Here is a 14719-nt window from a genome sequence, read left to right as displayed (position 1 = left end):
CCTATCTCCAATTAACCTCTAGAAAATGGGAAGTGGGGCTTGACTCAAGGGTAGGGTTGTAACCTTTAGCTGAAGAGTTCAGGGACAGCACCCAGACCAAGTTCAAGCCCCATGACCCACAAAAAAACAAACAAAATACCCCCAAAACAATAAACCCTACTATTTGGCCAAAACAAAACAAATACTAATACACACTATAGCACGGGTTACTACTGAATACATTATGCTAAGAAGCTTATCACCCTAGGCAATTTGTATGCAATTTTCATAAATCTACAGAAGCAAAAAGTAGGAGATGGGAAGATGTAAGTAAGAGATGTGGGTTTGGGAAAAAATGATGAAAATGTCCTACGGCTGATTGCATGATAGGAGCTAGCTATAGTTCAATAAAGTGATAAAAAAATCTATGAACGCCCATTAAAAAAATAGCAACACACTAGACTTCAGAAAATTTTCATTTTAGATCAATATAGGAAATTTAAAACGTCCTGCTTCAGAGGTTCCTCATAATGTGGATCTCTACTTAATCTAACACTTTTTCTATCACTATGTGTGCTAACTCCTGTGTCTTCATTTTCATTTTATTTCACTCCCCTAGAATACGCTTTATCTCTACCTATTCTATACTACTTTCCCATAACTTTTTTTCCCCTAAGCCCCCTTCCCTTCTAAACACAAAAACTCTTCAAGGCAGTAATGAGAACTGATATACTGCCATCTATGTCATTTTCACTCTCAATATTCATAAATTATTTGATGACAGGAGTTATGTACTCAGGCTAACTTTTATAGTAACTAAAACAATCTTAACCTATCATTTAGTTATTTTCATAAAAACCTAATGGAATAATTTTCCATTTGGTGATTATTTCACCAACTTCAAGTTGCTGATGGCCAAAAACTTTTTTAAAAAGCATTCAATGAGCAGGTGACTGGGTTGATAAATGGCAATACATAAAATAATTGATAAATTTTACTAGTCTTAGCTGTGATTAATACAAGCTTATGATTACTCTTTAAGAGTGCTTCAGAATAATCAGTAATTTTCACTTTAGTGATGACAAAGGTACTTGCTAACTTCTTACTGCCAACCAAATAGAAATAATACCCTCAAAAACATAGCTATTCACTGACAGTAGACTGCAGTTTCAAAAAGTATTTTTAATTACATCTATTATATCTATACAATCACAAGCAAAAATTCACATGCAGACAACCAGCTCATTAGGAATGCACTCCCTTAGTTTCAAAGATCTATTCATCTTTGGCATAGATGCTTTTTTGCTTTATGGGTCTGAACTTCAGAGTCTCATGCCCACTAGGCAGGTGCCTCTAGAATACCTAGCCGTGCCTTTAGTCCTTTTCTGTACTCAATATTTTGAGATAGGGTCTTTCTGCATGTACCTGGACTGCAATCCATAACTTCTAGGAGAGCTGGGATGACCAGTGTGCATCATGTCCAACTTCTTATGTAGAAATAGTCTCACCATTTTTTTTTTTTTTGGCACCTTTGTGGCTGGTCCTCCAAATCTCAGCTTCCTGCCTAGCTGAAGTGAAAAGTGCATTCTGAACCCAACCACTGAGGGTAAGATGGGTGGCTACTTGTACTCTTTGCTTGAATTGGCCTTGATAATTCTGATCCCAGCCTTTTGAGCAGCTAGAATTAAAGATGTGAGCCAAGCAACTTGGCCTGAAAAAGACACTTTTTATTACTTTCCAACATATTCTCTACTCCTACACCAAGGTCATCACTTCATTATTTTATCTAAACTGAAGTTAAAATTTTTTTTAAACTTTTCAACCAAGTTATTTTTTCTCCTTTCAGAAAAGGAGAAACTTCCTCCTTTCTTTTTTATAAGTTATTCAAAAATCCTAAGGCCGGGAGTTTGACCTAGTGGTAGAGTGCTTGCCTAGCATGCATGAAGACCCAGGTTCGATTCCTTGGTACCATATACATAGGGAAAAAAAAGTCAAAAGCGGTGCTGTGGCTCAAGTGGTAGAGCTCTAGACTTGAGAAAACCCAAGGACAGTGCTTAGGTCTGAGTTCCAGCCCCAAAACTGGCAAAAAAAAATAATAATAATAAAAAAATAATAAATAAAAAAATTTCAAAAATCCTAGATTAATCTAACAACTGAGAGGGGAAAAACCTGACAAGGTCTTTCCCAGCTTGGTACACACAGCCAGTTTCATTTATGGTAATTATCTTAGTTCAACTCAGAAAAACTGGCATCTAAAAGTTTATCAAGGATTGCTAATGTTTTTGCTTTTTGAAGTGCTAGGGATCAAACCTAATGTCTGGTCAAGATAGGCAAAGGCTATGTGTGTGGTTGTAAAATCAGATTTGTCAAACTAGACTTAAGAACCAATTAAGTACTTAGTTTTAGGTAAATTTTCACCTCTGGGGATGTTATAATGTATGTATAAAATTATACTTTATCAGAAAAGCTACTGCATTTTATTTACCTGTGGAATGAACACTATAATATGGATAGATGCTTTCTTATAGGTAACCTAGCAAAAATCTGGGTAAAACAATTAAAATCTATCTTTACACAAGCTTCTTTGGTTAAACTGGAGACAAGTGTGCACCTTTTAAGAGTCATACGTTCTGGATGAGAAAGAAAAACTAACTGGATAGTTTTATGAGTTTTAGCGCCCAAGACTAAATTAATAGGCATAAAAGTTGTAGCAAATTCACAATTATACGTCTTACAACTCCAGTAATCAAGGCAAGCTTATAGAATGATTAAGTTAGCACATGTATTTTCCTTATTTATTATTTTATTATTAAATTGGCATAAGAAAAAATACATTAATAATCAGCCATTTTCATATGATGAATCTGTTTCTTTAGTTCCATGATCTTTATCTCTATTCTAAGAGGTGACTTATAAATCATTCAACTTGCTGGTAGCCTGCTTTACAGGTTCTAAGAACTTACCCAATTCTTGCCACTGTATTCAGTAAAGATTCATATCTGGTGCACATCTTTATTATTTTACAGGTAAAAGAAGCTAATATTAATATTTTAGATATAAAATATTCATAAAACTTCAAAATTGTAAGTTAGAAATGCACTAAAATTGTAAATACGCATGAAACCTTGAACATATATAGTCACAGCATTAACTTTTCAACTTGAACAAAGTATACCATAACAGCTTTAATCATTATTGAAAGATATGGTATGTGTCTGCTACTAGATCAGCTACTACTTTCTTAGAAAACCTATAGCAACTGTATTTTAAAGATAAACACATCATATATATTAAAAATTTACTATAGCTTACTGCTGTTTTTACAGCCCAAAAGGAAAACAGAAATTTTGAAACACTGCAGGCACAGACGCAGGCAGGCACACGCGCACAGACACACGAACATGCACACGAACACATACACATAGAGTGCTGGGTAATCAAACCTCACACGTGCTAGGAAGGTACTCTACTACTAAGCTACAACCACAGCTCAGTTGTCTGCTTATAATACAAAAACAGGACTAAATTAAATGCACTTTTACACTTAAGGCTAAAACTTCAGAAACTTTTTGGCCAAAATAACATTTGAAGGAAACAGAATGTTCAGGACAGTAAAAATTGCCAAAAGTGAAGCAGACTAAATTCACTTTGTGAATTAAATCTTAAGTTTATTTCATCTTAATCATTTTGCTAAATCGTTTAAAAACAGGAGCTAAAAAGGAAGTTAGGCAGTTCAAATACCAACTTCCTGTCAAAAATGGTATTTTTCATTGAAATGAAATGTCTTTCATTTAAAGAAAGACATACTGGCAAAGTTTAAAAGGTCTTACTTGATATAAAAGTAAAATTAGCTCACTAAATGATTAATTCATACAAGTAATATATGTACAGAGCTTTATGTGCGTACACAAACAAATAATGCCAGGCCATGTTAAGTGGTTGAAAGGTGGGTACAAGAGGAGGATAGCAGTTGAGGAAGGAATAAGATTTAGGACAGTGGGTACAGCATGCTGTAAGTTGTATAAAAAGGGCATGTATACATATTTGCATATGAAATAGCAATTAGTAATTGGACAACATATGAGCAATAGATAATATGCATGTCATTTACTATATAGTATTTTATATATATGTATTTATTTTAAATCATAGACTACATGAATTGTCTTTTCCAAAAATAAAACTGAAGATGCAAAAAACATACTCTTGGGGCCGGTAGCTTGCCTAGCGTGCACAAAGTCCTGGCTGCGTTCAATTCCCCCATACTACATACACAGTAAAAGCTGGACTAAGTGGTGCTGTGGTAGAGTGCTAGCCTTGAGAAAGTCCAAGGACACTGCTCAGGCCCTGAGTTCAAGCCCTAGGACTGGCAAAAAATTGAAAAAAAATACACACATACACAGTTTTTCCTTGAAGGCCGATTTCTCCTTTGCCTTATCAATTTCCCAAGTTTTTTTTGACAGTGAAGATGGTGATATTCAACTATGGATTTTTGGCATCTTCTGGCCCAGTGTATTTAAAACAGTAAGTATTAAATATAGTGTGGAGAAGTGAATAAACTTGCACAATTTTCACAATTAGGAAGTTAAAATGAAGCTGTGATAAAGAACTACAATTTGTAGAAGGCCTACCCTTAAGGATAGTGCTTTATTGCAACTTAAAGTAAATGCTATTATTCTAATATTACAGATAAGGAAACTGAATGAGATTAAGAAACTTCCCTTAGGTCAAAAAATTCCTACTGGTAGGCACCTGATGTGACTGACAATGGCAGGATTCAAACCCAGATCTGTGATCACTTCAAACCAGATGCTCTTTCAAAAGGACATTCTGTCCAGTAAGTACTAAATATTTGAATTAGCATAAACTTGTTTCAAGTGATACTGCAGCAGAGATGAGCTCATAAATGGGTAATAAAAAAATTTCTGCATTTATCATACTCTCATCTGCAACATTCTTGAATTCAGACGAGCTTTAGCCATTCGAAATAAAGATACCATCAAGTTATACATCCCAAAAGATGTCTCAAGACTATCACTGTTTGATTATAGGCAAGCTTCTACAGCTATGTTTTCCAGGATAGTCAAAAATAAGTTGAGAAATTTCATTCATACACTGTAAGCATTTTGTTATAATGTTCTCTTTAAAGACATTTTAAAATGTGACGAAGTAGAAATTGCACATGTGGTTTTCTCTAACATATACTGTAGTTAAACAAAATCAAGTATTTTAAAACAAGAGATAAGAAACAAAGCTACTAGGGCTGGGAGGTTAGCCTAGTGGTAGAGTGCCTGCCTAGCATGCATGAAGACCCTGGTTCAATTCCTCGGTACCACATACATAGAAAAAAGCCGGAAGTGATGCTGAGGCTCAAGTGTTAGAACTCTAGCCTTGAGAAAGTCCAAGGACAGTGCTCAGGCCCTGAGCTCAAGCCCAGGACTGGCCAAAAAAAAAAAAAAAAAAAGCTGCTTGGGCTGGGAGTTTGGCCTAGTCTGGGTCTGATTCCTCAGTACCACATATACATAGAAAAGTCAGAAGTGGTGTGTGGCTCCAGTGGTAAAGCAATAGCCTTGAAGAAAGCCCAAGGACAGTGCTCAGGCCGAGTTCAGGGCCCAGGACTGGCAAAAAAGAAAAAAGAAAAAAAAAAAAATCAATCATGGGAAGGGGAACCTAAAAAAAAATTCAATGACAAAACCTTACTACGCAGACCTAATAAAAATATAAAGTTTGCAAAGTTTCATCTGAAATTGCATGGAATTACAAATTACAAATCTGTAAGTAAAATAAACCTGAAAGGATTTTTGGCCAGGGATAAAGAGCACATCAGAAAATATTTTTTGTAGTTCACAAAATCATTCTTGGAGACTAAGGTTAAAAAAAAAAACGTACCTCTTGGTTCACAAAAAAAATTTTTAAAGGGAAAGCAGTTTTACTACCATCAATACTATATATATAACTTCTTTAGCATTTGTAAATAAAATCATTGAGAAAGCTTATATTTATCTTAATTTCTTGGCAATGACAAATTGCCAATGTGGTCCTTAAAAAAAATCAGCCATGCAGCAAAGTAGGTTTTGGAAAAGTGATGTGGATACAGATAATCAGAAGACACTGTTTCTATTAACAGTCAATATTTATTCCTATCTAGAAGCCTTCCATGCATGAATCGCAGTAAAAAAATAGTTTATTTTTCAAATACTCCCTTGGTGCTTTACTTTTAAATCAGGAAATGAGAGCAGTTGCATGTGCAAGATTTTAATAGATGGCAACCAAAAGTACCTGATACAGAATCTTGAGAAGACAGACCTAATGCAAACTGAGGCCAGAAACAGTTAATGTTTTGGGAGGGTTTGACAAACCTAAATAGGTCATATTGCAAGTCGCTTATAAATGTCTAAATCCACGTGTCAATGATTTTTTTTTTGCAGTTCCCCCCGCCCCACCATAAAGAAAAAAAAAAAAGCCTCCTGGCTTAAATTGTCATTAATTTCAGACTGAGATTAGCTACTGCACTCAAGACAAACAATGGATACTTTTACTGCCTATTTTTAGAATCAGAACTGAATCAATCCCTCATTAGAGTCTAGATAAAAGTATGTAGAAATGGTGTTGGGGGTGGTAAGGAGTTGTGTGCGTCCGCGTGGGGGGAGGAGGGGGTTGCTGATGACTCAAAACACCTTTGGGCCCCACGAGAAACAAAACAGAGATACAAAAACAACCAAAAAAAAAAAAAAAAAAAGAAAACCTGATGTAAAGATCCCAGTACTTTCGACTCCCCATCTCTACCAGGGGTTTCAAAGGAGGGCCGGCGGAGCGATTATTAACCTTGCTGAAAGGTTAAAACCGAAACTGTTTGCAAACACCAGCTTCCCTGTTACCAGATCCCAACCGTCTCCTCTCAAAGTTATTGCAAAATATTTTCCTTTACTATCCCTTTTCCTTGCAAAAAAAAAAAAAAACCCACAAAAGCAAAACACATTTCCATAACTACTCACTTTAAAAAAAATAATAAATGGGGTGGGAGAATGGAAGGTGGGGGAAATAATAATAATAATAAATCCCTTTAAAAGCACGAAAATCAGCAACATGGGGCAGCCAACAGCATCCTCCTTCAAAGGTGGCGAGAAGAAAATACAGCACGAGAGCAAACCTTGAGTGAGTTTCGAACTTTATTACACAAAGAGAACGAAGGGGGGAGCGGGACGGACCCTCGTCGCCCGTGCCCTCGCCAGGCGGGCAACCGCGAGCCCGGCGGCGGCCGGGATGGCAGCCGGCGCCTTCACCTCCTCTGCCCTCAACTGTCGCCTTCTTCCTCCACCCCCCCCCCTACCACGGGCACCCGGGCGGAGTGCCGGGCCCGGCCAGGCTGGGACGAGCGGAGCCGGACAGCGGGGTCGGCGGCGGCGGCGAGCGGGCGGGCGGCCTCCCCCGGGGCGGCTCGGGCTCCGGCTCCGGCTTTCGCGCCCGGCCCGACCTGGCCCGGCCCGGCCCAGCGGCGGCGGCGGCGGCGGCGGCGGGAACGCGGGCGCCAGCTCGCCGAGGCCGCCCGCCGGCCCGCCCGCACACACCCCCGGTCGCCGGCTCCCACCCCACCCGCCGCCCGCCGCCCCCCGCCATGAGCGCCGCCGCTGGCTGCAGGCAGAGTCGCTGCCGCCCGGCCGCCGCTGGCTCCAGTCCGCCGCCATTATCCTTTGTTCGCGGCGAGCGGCGGCGAGGTTGTGGGGCTCGGGCGGAGGCTCCATCTTTACCGCGGCCCCTCCTGCGAGGGGAAGGCCCCGGGCGCGGGTGTCCGGCGCCTCCCCGGCCCCCCTCCGTCCCCCCGGCTCTCTCCGGCTCCTGCCTCCTCCTCCTGCTCCTCTTACCGGTGGTACAAGCTCCTCCGTCACTGCTTTCGTTCGCGGCCCGGATCTCGCTGGAGTTTTATTCTCTCCCCCACGTAACACACCGCGTCAAACTACACCTCCGCCGCGTCACTCACCAACACTCCGCTTCTCCCAGCCGCCCGGGCCACAGGCAGCAGCCGCCGCCGCCGACTGAGGAGCCGCAGCCAGGGAGCCAGCCAGCGCCGCCCAGCGCCGAGTGCGCAGCGGCCGCGCACGGAAACAGCCGAGCCGGGTCCGGAGCGGCCCGCGCCGCCCCGCCCCGCGCCCGCGCCTGCGGAAGGGCCCGAAGGCCTTCGGGCTTCTCCGGGCCAGGCGGAAGGGGGAGTGCGGTGCGGCGGGCAGGCCCGGGGTAGTTGGGGACCGGTTCCGGGAGGAAACGCGCCAGACTTCGCCGAGGGGTTCGGAAGCCTTCGAACCGGGCGGCGGAAGTGTGGAGGCCGCGGGGTTTTGTGTGTGGCCCGGCGGGGGCCGTCTCGGAGACTCTCCGTCCCCTCGCGCGCGCGCCAGGCCGGCCCCGCGGCGGGAAGCGGCGGGCGCTAGGGCGGCGGCCCCCCGGCCACCGGGCGGTGACTGCGGGCCCGGGAACTTTCAAACGCGGTGGGGACACGGCCGCCGCTCCTCGGGGGCTGGGCCCCGGCCCGAGTACCGGAGGCGGCTGGGCGGGAAGGGGGTTCTCGGCCTGCCCACTCGGAGAAACATTTGTCTGCGCGCGGCTGGCCCCGGGCGGATCCTTTCCTCGAACCCCCGACTGGCACCACGTGGGGTTCAGCGTCGCCTCGCGGACCGCCGAGGCCTCCCCCCTTCCCGGCCTCGTTCGGGCCGGGCCGTGGCCCCCACCCGCCCCGCCTGTTCCCCCGCCCCACCCTGAACCTCGATGATGTGACTTCCGTGGTCTCCTCGCCGTGGATAGGGCGCCCCAGGCCAACCCCTTGAGGCTCTGCTTTATGTTTATTGAACCCTCTGGCTCCCTCCCAGGGCAAGTTTTATAATTCTTGGTCACTCGTGGATTCGAAATGACTTCTGTGACACACAACAGTCGCCCTTCCAGTTCTTGCTTTCTCTAGCTGCTCTTCCTTATGGTCTCCCTAATGGCTGTCATTTAAAGATGTTTCTCACCTCCTTAAGTCCCTCCTTGACAAACCCTGTTGGACCTTATCTCCTGGTGAGTATTCTGTGCATATTCTGCTGCTACCTCCTACCTGCAAGGACAGGGGATTGTCACAAGCGAGCTTCGTGTTTGTCGATACATGACAGTCCCCGTTTAGCGTTTGAAATTGTCCTCCAAATAATCTCCCTTTTGCTCCTCAGTTTTCCTCTTACCTCTGTTCATTGACAGCTTCCCCTTCTTCATTCAACTCCCCTGTGAAATCTGCTGGGCTGAGCTCTGATGCTCTTTTCTTTTTTTTTTTTCGGCCCACCACATACACTTTACTCTTCCATTAGCTTCCAGTACCTTCTGGCAGAGACTCCAGACTGTAGCTCAGGCCTTGCTCTTGAACTCTAGGTTCATCTTTCCAATAGACATTGCTACACTTTGTAACCGTCTTTGCTACATTTTTCATTTTGCATATCACAACAAGCCTGTGTATTACATTCCTTCCAAATATTTCTTTTTAGCTCTATGCGTCTAACTCGGGGCAAGATGGAAAAACCCAGCAAGCTTCCAGGACACATCAGAATCACATAGATGGTTTCCTGAGAAATTGTGAGTTTCTCTGTTCCCATGCTGTTCTTTCATCCCACTCTAGGCCAGCCTCCCTTCCTCTCTTACTTGAAGTGCTGCAGGAGCCACCATGAGCAGCCTGTGGAACTGCTCCTGTCCTGTTCCCGTGCATTTACCACACTACCGCTGGAGGAACCTTCAGAATACAAGTGGGTGTCACACACACACCCACCACCCTTCTTAAATTCCTTCAGTGGCTTTCCTTTGCTTACTGAACTAACTGCCTAAGCTCTTGCCTGGATTGTCTTATCTGCGCTGGTCTTTTCCAGCCTCTCTAACTGTCCTAATTCTCAGTACTCCTGCCATATTTTCGGTCTATTTTTCAAGACTCTCCTCTGTCTTTTTGCCTACCTGCAACACATGCAGTTCCCATTCCCTGGATTTCTCTCATTCCTAACATCACTTTCTTTACCCATTTGTTGGAATTTAGTTTAGTTTTTTATTGTTGTTTGTTTTGTTTTTGCCAGTCCTGGGACTTGAATACAAGCCTCCGGCACTGTCCTTGGATACTTTTAACTCAAGTCTAGCATCCTGCCACCTGAGCCACAGCGCCACTTCTGGCTTTTTGTGTGTAGGGAGGAATAACCCAGGTCTTTGTGCATGCTAGGTGAGAACTCTACCACTAGGCCAAACTCCCAGCTTGGAATTTAGTTTTCTTATAATGTCTGAAGGGACGTCCCATATCTCTCTGCCTTGTTTACTGCCTGGTTTTCTTTTCCTTTCCAATCCCTAACAAAATTATAATATCCAGACTATATATTGCTCATTAAATATTGATAAAAATAGTGAATTTTTGTCCCAGGCTCAGTGTCAACACTTTTGAGTTCCAATACCAGTTCGGTTAGTATTTTGGACTGTTACAATAAACTACAATAGGCTTGATAACTTTAAAATACCGATTTATTCTTATAAATCTGGAAGTTGGGAGATCAGGCTGCCAGGATCCTCTGGTTCTGATGAGGGGGCTCTTCTGAGTTGTGGGTAGCCTTTTTTTTTTTTAGTGCCAGTCCTGGGGCTTGAACTCAGGGCCTGGGCCCTGTCTCTAAGCTTCTTTCATTCAAGGTTAGCACTCTACCACTTGAGCCACAATACAACTTCTAGCCTTTTGTGTTTATGAGGTACTGAAGAATGGAACCCAGGCTTCATGCATGCTAGGTAGTATATCACTAAGCCACATTCGCAGCCTGCCATTTGTTTGTTTTGTAGCCTCATAGATTCCTGAAGATGACAAGGGTTCTTTGATAATCTTTTTTTTTTTAAGGTCACTAGTCATATTCATAAGGTCTCCACCCTCATCATTCAGTTACTTTTGAAAGGCCACACACCTTATACCTTCAAATCCTGAGTGAAGATTTTGTTATATGAGCTGGGGAGCATAGTCATTGCACTAGCTCAGCTGCTTACTAGTTAATGTCTTGAGGCAAATGAGGTACTCCTTGACTCAGTTTCCCCATCTGTAAAATAAAGATGAAAAAGATAACACCTGCCTCACTTACTGTGTTGAATAAACTAGCTAAAAACTGCAAAGTACAAAACATCAATGTAATTTGTTAGTTTTCTTTTTTTAACTTGCCTATTACTAGTTTCACTTAGGAATCTCATCCTTATGCCAAATAGCATTTTCAAAACTGAGTTCATCTTCTTGCTCTTTCTCTTCTTATACAGGATAGCAACATTTTACGATTATTAACTATACGTCAATGCTTCCTACACACAAAATTAATGTTAAAAAAAACACAGTTTACATTTTTTTTTTTTTAATGTTCATTCCTTCCTTGTATTCAAACTGACCCTGTAGATTTTATTTCATCCTCTGCCAGGTGAATGTTTACGTGCTTTCTAACTGTAAGCTTGTTTCTGGTAGTCCCTTGTACCATTACTATCAGACCACTGGTATATTAGCATTTATTAAGTTTTCTATCCTTGATTTCATCTCTAAAGGCCCCTATTGCTACTTTACCTGTCTCTTCATTCATTTACTCATTCATTTAGTTGATTATTCAATGTGAGCTAATGTACTAAACCCTTGAGATTATAATCTAGATGTGAAATTCAGTTTCCTAATTTCATACATTCTGTTCTAGCATATTTTTAAAGTTTCCCAGTTGAATAATGTAGTCAGTGTTGAGGAGAAGAAACAGAGCTGAAAGTAGAGGTGAGTACATGGAGCTAACTCAGAAAAATAAATGAGCATCATCCAGCAGGCCCACAAAGGGGGACAGGCCTATGGGATGACCATAAAAGGTTCCAAGGAGAAGTCGGTATTTGAGAGCCTTTCTCTAACCACAGCTTCTTTTCTCTGTTATTTTTCTGTCTCCCTTCTGCTGTTGAACCAGATTTTCATAATCACAGGGTTCAAGTTCCATGAACCCTACCTATCCTAGTTCATCACCCCACATGACTTTGCTTATCTAACTCCAAGGCCTTCGTGATCCATTTCATTTATCTAATAGTATTTATTGAACACCAACTTTGTGCCATGTACTTTTCCGGAAACTGTGGGTATATCAGTGAACAAAACACATCATCTCTACTCTTCAGAGTACTAAAATCTTTAACCACTGTCTACCCACATATCCACTTAGTTTTCGTTTTAGTTAGTATTCTTCCAGAAAGCAGAACCCCAGCCAAAGGCTATTATGTTTGTATTAGCTTAGGGAGAATCCTAGGAAGGAAAACGTGGAGAAAAGCAATGAATTAGGAAGAATCAGGATTCAGTCAAATGGAGGTTAACTACCTTGATGCACTTATATTACCATTTTGTGTGGACGTCAGACTCTAGTAAGATGAGTGGCCTGGACATGAGCAAAGCTCCATCAGTGACTACTGGCTAAGGTTATTTGGCAAGGCCAAGATGTTTACTTGACCTCAGACTCAGTCCAAAACAGAATTAGCTGTCCCTCTCTCTTGTATTCCTGTAGTCTTTCTCATGTTAGCGAAGTTAACATTTTTGGCCTGTTTAAGAGCCTTTCTCCCATATCTGTTCCATCAGGAATGTGTTGATATCTTCAGAATACTTGTCCAAACTGAGTATTTCCTATCAATACAAATTGAGCCAGGTCGACTGTACCATCATCCCTTGCCTACATTTCTTCATTAGCATCTCAAAAAGATCACTGTGTCTTACCTCACCACACACAAGATTCCTTTCTGCCTTAGTACTTTGGGCTGTTTCAGTGCTCATTTCCACAACAGCAGGGAGCTAATTGCTTTACCCTTTCCACATCTTCTCAACAAGGAGACTTGATATTCCCACTGAAATCTTGATTTAAAATAACAACTAGATTTGTATCTGAACCCTCATATACACCCTAGTTTTCTGGAATTCCCCTCACCCCCATCAAGCCCTTTTCCCTATGGAACATAGTTCAGACATACTAATTTATTACTTCTTATGTACATGAGTTCTAAGAAGATGAGTTCTCTAAAATATGAGTTCCAAGAAATAGTATCTTTGGAACTATTCCTTGACATAATAAATGCTCAATCTTTATTTATTGAATGAATATCCAACCTGCTTCTCATTAGTATTATTTTCTTGGTTGTTCTTGCAGTTGAAATGAAGTATAATAATATAAGTTATTTAATGAAATTATAACTGTAATGACAAAACCTTTAAGTTATCCCACTACTAAATAAACTACTTAATTCACTGTTGCCCTTGTATGTACATGTACTTCTTTTAATATTGTGACATTGTATTTATTTGTGTACATATTATTCAACTATGTGCTTTATAAACTTTTTTTTTTCTTTTGCCAGTCCTGGGGCTTGAACTAGGGGCCTGAGCACAGTCCTTTGCTTTCTCAAGGCTAAGGCTCTACCACTTGAGCCACAGCACCATTTCTAGCTTTTTTTCTGTATATGTGGTATCAAGGAATTGAGCCCTGGTCTTCATGAACCAAACTCCCGGTACCCCATCATAAACTTTTATCATTAGTAACTGGCATATAATAGATGATCAATAATGCTCTTTAAGTGTAAGAATAGATGGATGGTTAGTGTTTCTCCATGCTAGTCAAAGGAGTGTGCCTTTCCCAGCTAATTCAAACATCTGGTCTACTCAGTACTTCTTCCCCTGCATCTTCCAATGGTACTTGGGCCTCTTTATTTTTGTTTGTTTATTGCTAGTCCTGGGGCTTGAACTCAGAGCCTGGGCATTGTCCTTGGGCTTTCTCCAGGCAAGCTCTCTACCACTTGAGCCACACCACCATTTCCAACTTTTTCTGTGTATGTGGTACTGAGGAATCCAACCGAGGGCTTTCATATATGCTAGGCAAACACTCTACTACTAGACCCTACTTCTGTCCCCTTGGGACTCTGTAGTTGAACCAGTGCAAGATTGTGCTATAATCTAATGTCCCTCACTTGTGAGGGGGTCAGGAGTGTGGCAAAAATAAATAAATAAATAAATAGAAAGAAATCTTATTTTTATTTGGCTTTTAATGCAGAGTAGAAAAAAACATTGATTTTAGTCATAACTATTTTTAGTTTATTTACAAGTTACAGTCCTGTATAAATTAATATATTATATCTTAATATTGTTTATTGTAAAAATGAATACCAAAAAATCACATTCCCCACCCTCCAACAGCTATGGCACAACTTTGTTCTGGTTTTTTTTTGTGTGGTTTTTTTTTTTGCCAGTTCTGAGCTTGGGCTCAGAGCCTGAGCACTGTCCTTGGACTTTCTCAAGGCTAGAGCTCTACCACTTGAGCCTCGGCACCACTTCTGGCTTTTCTATGTAGTGGTACCGAGGAACTGAACCTGGATTTTCATGCATGCTAGGCAAGCACTCTACCAGTAGGCCAAACTCCCAGCCCCCCACAACTTTGTTCTCTTTAACATTAAATATCCTTGAAAGAGGATTTTTCCCTTTCTTTCCATTTTCTACTCCAACTAGTCATAGTGTTCAGCATTCCATCCAAACTACTCTTCAGGTTTCTGAATGCAATAGCTTGTCCCCAGTTCTCTGTCTCACTTGTCCTGTCAGCAGCATTTGATATGGTTGAACACTCTCTGTTCCCTGAACCCTTCCCTTCATCTACAGGGTATCTCCTTCTCTTGGCTTCAGCCTTGTACTGCTGTTCTCAGAACTGCTATTGGCATGTTAATATTGGATTCTTCTGGGGCT

General features: G+C 41.9%; 1 protein-coding gene across 5 annotated transcripts in view; it reads right to left on the bottom strand.

Annotated features, from left to right (window-relative positions):
* The window catches only part of Creb1 (cAMP responsive element binding protein 1), a 52278-nt gene extending 44266 nt beyond the window's left edge, over positions 1-8012 (bottom strand). For 4 of the 5 annotated variants that reach the window (XR_016539140.1, XR_016539141.1, XM_090354690.1 and 1 more), the window contains exon 1: positions 7842-8012. The gene's annotated coding sequence lies outside the window, so the exon portion shown is untranslated. The remainder of the gene's footprint in view (positions 1-7841) is intronic. The other variant, XM_090354691.1, reaches the window with a different exon arrangement.
* Between the last annotated feature and the right edge of the window lie 6707 nt (positions 8013-14719).

The sequence above is a fragment of the Megascapheus bottae genome, chromosome 21, assembly GCF_031878675.1.
Source record: "Megascapheus bottae isolate mThoBot1 chromosome 21, mThoBot2.hap1, whole genome shotgun sequence".
Lineage (NCBI taxonomy): Eukaryota > Metazoa > Chordata > Mammalia > Rodentia > Geomyidae > Megascapheus > Megascapheus bottae.
Note: the sequence above shows the minus strand (reverse complement) of the source record. Positions and strands in the feature narration are given on the sequence as shown.